This window comes from Octodon degus, unplaced genomic scaffold (genome assembly GCF_000260255.1).
Source record: "Octodon degus isolate 3935 unplaced genomic scaffold, OctDeg1.0 scaffold00011, whole genome shotgun sequence".
Lineage (NCBI taxonomy): Eukaryota > Metazoa > Chordata > Mammalia > Rodentia > Octodontidae > Octodon > Octodon degus.
This window is the reverse complement of record NW_004524587.1, coordinates 27,702,742-27,713,441: the sequence shown is the minus strand read 5'-3', so window position 1 is coordinate 27,713,441 and position 10,700 is coordinate 27,702,742. Positions and strand designations below refer to the sequence as shown.

Here is a 10,700-nt window from a genome sequence, read left to right as displayed (position 1 = left end):
CAAAGGGAAAAAGATGTCCACATGGTAGCTGGAAGTGTGAATTGAGGCAGTGTCAGCAAACTACGGTCACGGGACAAATCCAGTCAGGCTATGAGCTAAGAATGAACAACATTTTATATTCAAATGGTTGAAAAGTATCACAAGAAAAATAATACTTTGCAACATATAAGTATACACGTACATGAATATTGAATTTCCATCCACAAATGAAGTTTTTTGGCATACGGCCAGTAATGTTCGTTACCATATCGTCTGCAGCTGCTTTTGCGGTACTATGGTAAAGGCGAATTACAACAGAGACAATCTGACCCATACAGTCTAAAATATTTATTACCCCCATATAAGAAAAGTTTGCCAATCTTTAGACAAGGGCACATGGAGGCAAGCAGGACAACTTCTGACCAATTAATACATTATGGAAAAGAATTAAAGGGAACCAGGTCATAATGTACATTAAGAGAACAGGTGCCTACCATTTAACAGTGTGGGGAAGATGATAGCAGCATGCTATTTTGGGGTCTGTGATGGATATTTGCTCTCTCACACACCTTCCCCCATGCTGATTTCATGCAGAGCAGTCCAACAAGGCACATATAAGGGCACATCGTCAAGGAAGCATTCCCTCACCAACTGAGTCCCCGGCTATCCTAGGCAAACAAAGATGATTATACTTTTCAGCACTCAGCACCACGGTAATTGCATGATTATTTGTAGAACTCTTGCTTGAATGTCTGTCTCTCACACTGGACTTGGGAGGCACTGTGGTGATGAGTAAGACAGCTGGCTCTGGAAACGGGCTTTTTGATCCCTGCTGCCTCTGGTGTTGCTGGCCAACATCCACGATTCACTTTCAGTTTTCACATAAGTGAAACAGGGACAGTGTGAATCTGTACCTTTTAGGGTGAGAAGGATTCATGCACAGTGCTTAGAGGCTATTGTGTTGTCCTGCCATTTGGTGTATGCATCACCGTTATATGTAGCTATTTGGATGGGGCAAAATGAGAAGAATGGGAGAAAACAAACTCAAATATTAGGGCAAATGGGTGCACAGTAAACAGGAAACACAAGAAGAGGAGGTTTGGGGGATTTCCAAAGCAATGCAATGTGGACAGCAGGAAATGAAATTCAGTGGGACTTGTGGGTAAGGTCGGAGATTGGAGGAATGTGGACAAGAGTTTAAATAGCTGAGGGGGGAACACAGTTGCTAGGCTGTGTTTTGGACCTATGTGTAAATGTTCCAACATTCTTCATTGCTGATGGATGATTATGTATCTACACCTTGACAAGCAAAGCTAAGTTATCTGTTGATTAATGGATCTGCAATACAGCATAGCACCTGGCATATAGTAGATGCTCAACAAATGATTAAGGAAAGGAACAAAGGGAAGAGAGAAACCTATCCATATTAATTGATAATCACAGGGGCTGCAACAAATAGTGTGGTTCACTCTGTATATCAACAACAGTCTTCTTACATAGTGACTGCTTCTCACTTCAAATATCTGTGTACTGTCACTTAAGAGAATTCTGTGGTGACAGCAACAATCCATCCCATGCATGGGGCAGACTAAAAGTTCAGGGAGTTCAGCATGTGAATGAGGTAGTAGTAACACAGGTTTCCCTGCTGCTGCTTGGAGCAAAGGCCCAGCTCTGTACCTCGGCCTGAGGCCATGACAGGAAATATAAGTTTTCTGTGACACCATGGAGGGCGGTGGGGGCAGTAGCAAGAAAACCACGGGGTACAGGGAGGGTGCAGGCCTTGGCTGGCTTTTTTGGAGCTGGTGGAGCTGGTTACTCACATGCAAATTTGCCCAGAGTCCTGCTAACTGGTTTGAACTTTTTGTCTCTTTATTTAAATGTGTATCCACAATATATTGTGCAGGATACTGATGAATTTATTTTTACTGACTGGAGCTAATAAAACCTGGGGCAGGTTTGAACTGGCCTTCTTTACCACTGGAGGACGCTGCATGATTGGGGCTGCACTTGGGGCAATGAATGGTCTTTGGCTAGGATTGAAGGAAACCCAGAACATGGCCTGGTCCAGGTCAAGAAATGTACAGATTTTGAATATGGTGACTAGGCAAGGGGCACTGTGGGCCAGAACTCTAGGTTCTCTGGCTTTGCTCTATAGTGCATTTGGTGTTATCATTGAGAAAACACAAGGTGCAGAAGACGACCTGAGCACAGTAGCAGGTGGAACCATGATGGGCATGTTACATAAATGTACAGGTAGGCTTCAAGAAATCACACAAGTGGGTCTGGCAGGCTTACCAGCCTGTATGCACTATATGACAACTGGGAGCACATGAAAGACTGCTTGCTCAACCAATCACTCTGAAGATTTTGCCAACTCATGGAGGATACTTGTAGTAGTCATCCATCTAAAAAGTCAGTCTGGATTTATTTTTTCCTGAAAGAATTTATTCAAAAAACTGGAAATTCTGATTTGCTGTAATGAAGTTCATGGATAACACAGATACCCAGGAACCGGCAGCCTTTCTTGCCCTCAGTAAGCTGAAGCCAAAAACCCTTTGGTAGCTTACTGAGTAAGGTGGGAGATGGTCTTAGATCTACCCATTTTCTCTCCTACTCCAGAACTGGAAAGCCACTTACTCCCAGAGTTCAGGTCATACTTACTGTCAGACACAAGATTAATGACCTGAAACTGTAATATTGCCCTGTACTCTAAATAAAGGCAAAATCAGAGCCCCCCCCCAAAAAAAAATAAAATAAATAAAAGTTCAGGGGAGCTAACACACTTGGAAAAAGCCACTTTGAACAACTTTGAAGGGTGGCAATTGGTGGGTAAATATCCAGTCCCTTCATCCATGAGTCAGATATGAGCCATGCTCTTGCCATGGAATTGTGTCCCTAATGGATCCATGATCATGACACCATAGCCAGAGAGTAAACACTGTATTAAAGTGGTCAGAAGAACTCCCAAGCATCTGAACCTCAGGGTCTCAAAATGGGACAGGACTGAGTCCTCAGCTCTTGGAGTATCTGCTTGGACATAGTGGCCTTACTCTCCCAGTCTGGATCCCTCAAGAAAGCTGCCTCCCAGAAGCAGACTAAAGCACAACTAGGTATTGATGAAGGAGTAAGATAGCTCTGGCAATCATGGACAAGCCACTGCAGGGTCATCCCTTAACTAGAGGTAATTACCTATCTGCATGTCTCAAAGGTCCCAAAAGACCAAAAAGAATAGTGTTTTTAAAAGCAGAGCTCTAGAGACATTGAAGGGGGGACATTACCGAAGTACCCTTGGGTTCAATTTCCCCCAAAAATCTGCTAATATGTATGTTCTAGCCACTAATAAATGACTTTCCCTGATGTGTCTGTCTCACCTGAGAGATAAAGAAAGTAGAGACTGGATAGATGTCCCTGGTACTACTCCATACCAGGAACCTTTCTTGTGTGTTAGGGTTAGACGAGCAAAACCATAAGAAGGAGCCAATAGATTACTCTAGGAATGATTCTGCTTCTAGGAATTGGTCCTTTTTGTATTCTTCTCTTAACTTTCTTAGCAACTCTAAAAGTATTATGTCCTCACTCCTATAAAGAAAAAAAATGGGTCCTGGAGAGATAAAATAATGAGAATTTGAAAGCAGGAATGTCTAGGTGGTTCCCAAGCCTGCAGGCTTTCCACTGTGCCACACCCAGCTCTGATGGAGTCTGAAAACCCCTCCCCGGTGATGTTATTTTATGACACTTACAGATCCTTCCCAGAAGAAAACAACGAGCATGTTAGGAACATATGGGCTTTCTCTACCAATGGGGTATAAATAGTCTAATTTAGCACCTATAATCCTTCCCCTGATCAAATCCAACTTCTCTCCAGCCTAGCCCAGCCATACTCTCACTATTCTAGAGTGCCAATAGGGAAGCCCAGGTGTTCAGAGCCTTGAGACCACAAGAAGTGTAAGCCAGAATGAGGACAGGAAAAATGAAACTAGCCAAGATGCAGAGGGAATATAGGATGCAGCCACAGAAACCACAAAGGGAGGCACAGCCTGTTCTGTTCCTTCTCTAGCTACAGAGAAATTTAGGTGTTTCAACACTAACTTTTGCTAAAGACATTAGAAATTGCAGTGTGAGTGAGATGACCCAGGGCCCGCGGATCCTGAATAGACCTAGAGCCCAGGCCCGGCTTGTAAGTGAGACCACCCAGCATCACTGGATCCTGAATTGACCAGAGCATAAGCCCGGCGTGTAAATGAAACCGCTCAGGGCCCACTGGATTCTCATTCAACCCAGAGTGCAAGCCTAGCACAGAACCCATCAGCAGAACTCCCTGTAAAGAGGCTAGAGGCAAGACCCACCCAGCAGATTCAGAAACAGAACATCTTGCCAGAGTGACACAAAGGGTTCACCTCCAATGGCAGCAGCAGGAAGAAGTGGAGCACAGCAGCCAGATCCAAGCAACACCCACCTGGAGAAATCTGAACTTCATAGATTCGGACCTGATGCTAAGGTAATAACTCTATCTAAGCTCTACACCAAAGGTCAGAAGACAGTGGTATACAAAATGACAAAGAGAAGGAACAAAATGTAGTCTCAGGCCCCGAGTCTACCCAGAACAGATGCAGAAGACACTAGCATAGAGGAAACTGGAAATCACACACCTGAAATCTCTGAAATAATAGCGTTGGAAGTAAAGAAACAACTGCAGAAAGGTATAGAAGAAATCAGATCAGAAATACTTTCAGAACTAAAAAAAGTAGTGATAACTATAACCAAAGAAGGACTAAGTGCTTATAAAGAATACACTGATTTAAAAAAAAAATAAAGCAGAATATAAAAATGATGGAACTGCTGAATAAGCAATATAGGAAAGAAATAGAATGTATGAAACAGATTCAAAGTGATATACAGGAAATTAAAACCTCAATCACAAGTTGGCAAAACCATTTGAGTGAAAGTGAGAATAGACTTTCTAACCTTAAAGACACCATTGCAGCTAGTGAAAAAGTAAGAAAAGATCTCTTAAAAACAACTAGGATGCAGGAAAAAATAATTCAATACCTGCAAGATGATGCAAAGATGAACAATGTGACAGTAATAGGCATCAATGAGAAGGGAGGAGTTAATATAAATGATATAAAAAGAATATGGGCAGAAGTAATAGCAGAAAACTTCCCAAATATGGGGCAACAATCTGACATGCCTGTAACCGAAGCATATAGAACTCCAAATAATATCAATCCAATGAAAACCACACCCAGACACATAATAATCAAGATTCCAAAAATTCAGCATAGGAACAGTATACTGAAAGCCACTAAAGAAAAGAAACAGATCACTTTTAAAGGAAAACCCATCAGAATAACGGCAGATTTTTCTTCACAAACCATCAAGTCAAGAAGCGCATGGAACAAAGTACTTCAAGTCTCGCAAGAAAACAAATTCCAACCCAGACTGATATACCCTGCAAAACTCTTTTTCAAGTATAAAGGAGAAGTGAAATACTTCCATGACAAAAAATAACTAAAGAATTTTATGATGACAAAGCCAAGCTTACACAGACTACTAAATGATGTTCCTCAGAGGGAGCAAATTGATCACAGCCCCATGAATGAGAATGGAAAGATCCCACCAAATAGGGCAAACAATTAAACACAGGAGAATGAGTGGTATACAATAGTAGTCTTTCAGTAATTCTTTTTTTGCCATAATTTTATTGAGAAACAAATAGCAATTAGTTTCAAATCAAATCAGTAGGACAGTTTCAATAATTAACACACTGCATACATTCTTCTTAGTGGTTAATTGCTGTACAAGATGCGGACTTGAGATCCTATTTACAAACACCATTAGAACAAATCATTCTATTCATTAACAGAATGTAACTATATATCTATCCTAACCACTCTGAATACACAGATAAAAAATGAACATTCATCTGTATACCCCTTTCTTGTTAAGTTCCGTTATTTGAATATTATAGGTGTGTAAACTCAGCAAAATATGCTAAAAGAGTCCAGTAGCCCATAATAGTATGGGAACTTCCATTTAACTGGCAATGTCAGAAATTGTTGACCTGAGTCCCCCACAGCTCAACATAACAGCATGGCTTTATTTCTTATATTTTGTTTTTATACTTTTCCCCTGGATGGTTAAAACCAAGGAAAAGCAGGACATATGCAACAAGAGTTGTAGCTTTTGGGTCTGAGAAGGTCAGTGAAAGGCCCTCAGGATTTATCCTGAGATCCTGTACCTCAGGTTGTAGAACCTCTGTCAGTGTCAGCCATGTGGATGAGTCACGGCCATTGCTTGGCCAATGTGCTCTCTGTGAAAGCCTGGGAGAATGTCTTCTCCCCGTGTGACTCTCCTTAGGCACACTCTACATCATCGATCACTTTCCTCTTTGGCCCCATAATCTTCTTGATCAGAAAATTTGGGACACTACCGAGGTACATGACTTTACTGTACAAGTTCTCATATGTCCTGAGTCTTAATTGACCATAGAAGGCTAGGGCCAAAATGTTGACTTTCCTTGTAGCTCTCCTTTTTCTCTAATTTTGGTCTGCAAACTTAGGTTGTTAACCATCCCGAAGACAAGCTTATTGTTATTATCAAACGATTTAGGCTATCAAGCTTAACCTCACTATCTCACTGCATTTCAAACATCTTAGGCATAATAAGGAACAGGTTCTTTCAGTCCTTTAATTAGTCTAGTTTCTTACACACTTGGTCTTTTTTTCTTTCTAATGTGGAATAAGATCCTATTTAATTTTGTTCTTCCATAGCTAATATTTTGTATGTATATGCTTTAATGATTTTTTCTTTGCAATAAGTTTTGGACAATTTCATTTTTGTGTATCTTGATATGATTTTATTTAAATTTCTTGCTCAAAAAAGTTCATTTTTCTTGGAAATGCGGTATTATAAGTTGAACTAAATTCAGAAATTTTATATCTTTAAGTATTTATTTCCTACTCCTTTCTACTTTGAGAATTCTAATTATATGAATATAAGTTTCTTGGTTTTCACACAGTGAACTATTATGACTGATCTGTAAATTCTTTCCTCATTTTTATTTTGGACAATTTTTATTGTTATATTCATTTATGTTTGCAAATATTTATTTTCAATTTGCAATCTATTAAAAAATTAATTAAAAAAAGAAATTGCCTTTGCTGTGCCTTCACAATAGTGATTCAACATACTCACTACATCCTTTTTCTCCACCTTGTGGCCTATAAACCTGTGAAGTTGTGATCATTGTCTTGTACATGAGGAAAATTGTGATGGTGCTGCCTTGTCTTCTCTTTTCCTAAACATTCTGTATGACATGTGCTGCTGAAGCAAGCACTTCTGAGAGTTTCTTCTCTGAAGTATTCCAGGGTTTGGCAATGACCTCCTCTCTTTTTACTCTTATCTTTCCAAATCTATTATCTTTTACTCCTGCTAACACAGGGGTTCAGACAATTCAATGAAGCTTCTTGGCTAACCTTCTTCTTGGGAGTTGATGAGTTGTATATAGAACAAAGTCAGAGTCCATACCATCACTTCACTCCTGAGGACAAATAATGACATGCAGGGAGAATTAGCAGAGCCTGTAGGGTCTCATTTGGAATTGACATTCTCTATTGTAATTTTGTCAGTTTATTTTTAAATTCTTCCTTCCCCAAGCCCCACTGGAAAGGAAAAGGTGATGCACTGTTTTAAGTGTTCAAAGTGTACAAGTTGCTTTGTTACAATAAAACTATAGGTGTGCAAAGAATGACATGGCAGTGACTGGATTCCTAATGAACATTGCCTTGAATGAATTTATGATGCTTGCTGGACACAGTGACTTTGGAGCTCACAGAAAAAAGGAATAATAATTTTTAAAACCTTATAACTAGGAAATATTATTCCCAAAGAAGAGATTCAACCTCTCTAGGGCTTTGATCCTTCAAGAAACTCCTGTCCTGATGTCATGTTCTGTCCTAGAATATCTGCAGAACATTGCATGTAGGAAAACTTTTGGGACTTCACTAATTCTGTTTGTTCTCAGCACTTGTTAACTCTGTTACAACTATTAGAAGTTGTTTTAAAAGCGATTCCCAGAAGAGCTTCTGTATATGATATTATCTCTGGTACCAACTAGCCATGTCATTATAAATCTTTATAATTCTGGGTAAAATGTATGAAATGACATTTTCAGATCTTAATCTGTGTGCATTGCAATGTCTTAAGTGAAGAGCAACAATTGAGGTGAGCCTCTAGCTTTTGGATGATGTGTTTTTACCAGAACCCATGTCAAAGGCAAAAAACCCAAGAAGAGAGCAGACCTTCTCATGATGAAGAAATAAAGTTAGAGAAGTCAGAACTTGAGGCACAGAGTACCAAAGAAGCAGCGACAAAAACAGAATCAGATATTTCAGTAGATGACTTTGAATCTTTCTACAAACATAAAGCTGCATATTTGTAGGCTGAGTCCATAAGAAAACACAGAGAAAAACCTCCAGATAAAATACAACCACCAGAGAGCTGTAATTTGAAGAGCTATCAAAACCTATATGTGGTTAGAGGCATTCAGTTTCCAACTAACCATAATGAAGAGAATTGGTAGAATTCCAAAGAATTCAACAGAGACACTAAGAAAACTCTTGCCATAGAATTGGTAACAAACTAGAACTACTAACAAAACTAAATGGGTATCCACTTAACAACAGTAAATTAATTAGCTGCCAGGAAAAAACTCTAAAGGAACACAACAAATCCAATCAACGACTTAACGACATTGTATGATCAAAAAAAAACTATTAGATGCAAAAAAAAAAGTTAGAAAGAGTTAACACACCTATAATATTCAAAAAGGGGGGGATACAGATGAATGTCCATTTTGTATCTGTGCATTCAAAATGGTTGGGATAGATATATAGTTACATTCTCTTAATGAATAGAGGGATTTGTTCTAGTAGTGTTTGTAAATAGGATATCATGTCCACATCTTGTACAGCAAATAACTACTAGGAAGAATGTATGCAATGTGTTAATTATTGAAACTGTCCTACCAATTTGGTTTGAAACTGTCTCATTGATATTTGTTTCTCAATAAAATTATGAAAAAAAAAGAAAAAGAAAAACATATTCACACAAAGGTGTATGCAAAAATTTCTTAGTCACTTTATTCACAATAGCTAAATGTTATAAACAACCGCAAAGACCCTCAACAAGTGATGGTAAACAGTTCGGGTATATCTATAAAGTGGAATGCTACTCAAAAACAGAAATGGACTGTCAATATGTAAAAGTATGAAAGAACATCTAAAATATTGTTCTGAGTAAAAAGGACGTGACATAAAAGACTATACTTTGTGATTAGATTTATATGGGATTCAATAGCAAGCAATACTAACCCATGGTAATAGATATCAAAAAAATGGTGGCCTGAGTCAAGACTAGAGAAACTGACTGTGAAAGGACTGAGAAAACTTCAAGGGTGATATAAATCTTCTATATCTTTTTTTTTTCTTTTTAAAGAGAATAAAAAATAGTAAAAAGAAAGAAACACAGAAAAAAGAAATAATACAGAGTTTTGCTAAACAAAATAATAGGAATTCAACAACTGGGCTGGCCAAATATTTCAGTGGACTAAAGTGCCCATTTAGACTGGATCAGACACTTGGATTCGATCCCTGGCATGCCATACTGGCCCTGCCCCAGGGCTTGCTGAGACAGGGATTGAGACTGGGTGTGATGACACGTGCCTACAATCCCAGTGCTTGGGAGGCTGAAAACAGGAGAATTACTACAAGTCTGATCTGTATAGTGAGACCCTCTAGACCCTGTACTAAACACATTTTAAAAACCAAAAACACAAACAAAAAAAAAATGGAAAGAAATTGAAAAGGAAGGCCACATAGATAGCTCAGTGGACTAAGCTCTGCTCAGGCAAGCGCAGGGACCTGGGTTCAATGCCAGCACCACATATCATGCTGGCCCCGCCTCAGGAGCACTGATGGGCCACTGAGTCCGGGCATGGTGGTACACATCTGTAATCCCAGCACTGGGGAAGATGAAACGAAGGATCACTAAGAGCCCAAGCTGTGTAATAAGACCCTGTACAAAATACATTAAAATAAGAAATAAATTTTTAAAAGCGAAGAAAAAATAAAAAGAATTTAAGCATTAACTGCTCTTTCAAAGACCAGCAGAAATCTTCTTGTGGTGGTAGCTACTTATTGATTAATACATTTGTCAAAATACATCAAAATGAAAATTTGAAGCAAGGGCACTTCATTGTATGCATGTGATACCTCAATAAAGTTATGTTTTAAGAGAAGTTTTAACTGCAGGATCCAGCAAACCAGATGGGTAAGTTAAACTGGAAAGTCAGGACTACACTCTGTAGTGTATACTCTGTAGTCCCACACAAGACAGAAGGGCATTCTGCACATATACCTTACATAGCCAGGTGCCATTGCAGATCTGAGGTGAGGGAGGGAGGTAAAAAGAGAGCCAGTGTAAGCTCCATGGGGAACTCAGCCAGGAATGTAAGGGAAAGAAGAAACTTGAGGCAGAGAAAGAAGACTCAAAGTCTCCAAGGTATGATTCAACACACTCAGGTGGTAGCATCCCTAGAGTCAATCAAAAGTTTGTGTGGCTGATTCAGGTGAAGATAGGGGAAGGAAATGAAGTATAAGGTTTGGGGACAATGAGGATGTACAGGGCTGAAAATTTGTAAAATCACTATAATAATTCCA

At 39.3% G+C, this 10,700-nt stretch overlaps 1 pseudogene; it reads left to right on the top strand.

Moving 5' to 3' along the window:
* Nucleotides 1-1,701: 1,701 nt before the first annotated feature.
* Nucleotides 1,702-2,341, top strand: LOC101580407 (annotated as a pseudogene).
* Nucleotides 2,342-10,700: the final 8,359 nt, after the last annotated feature.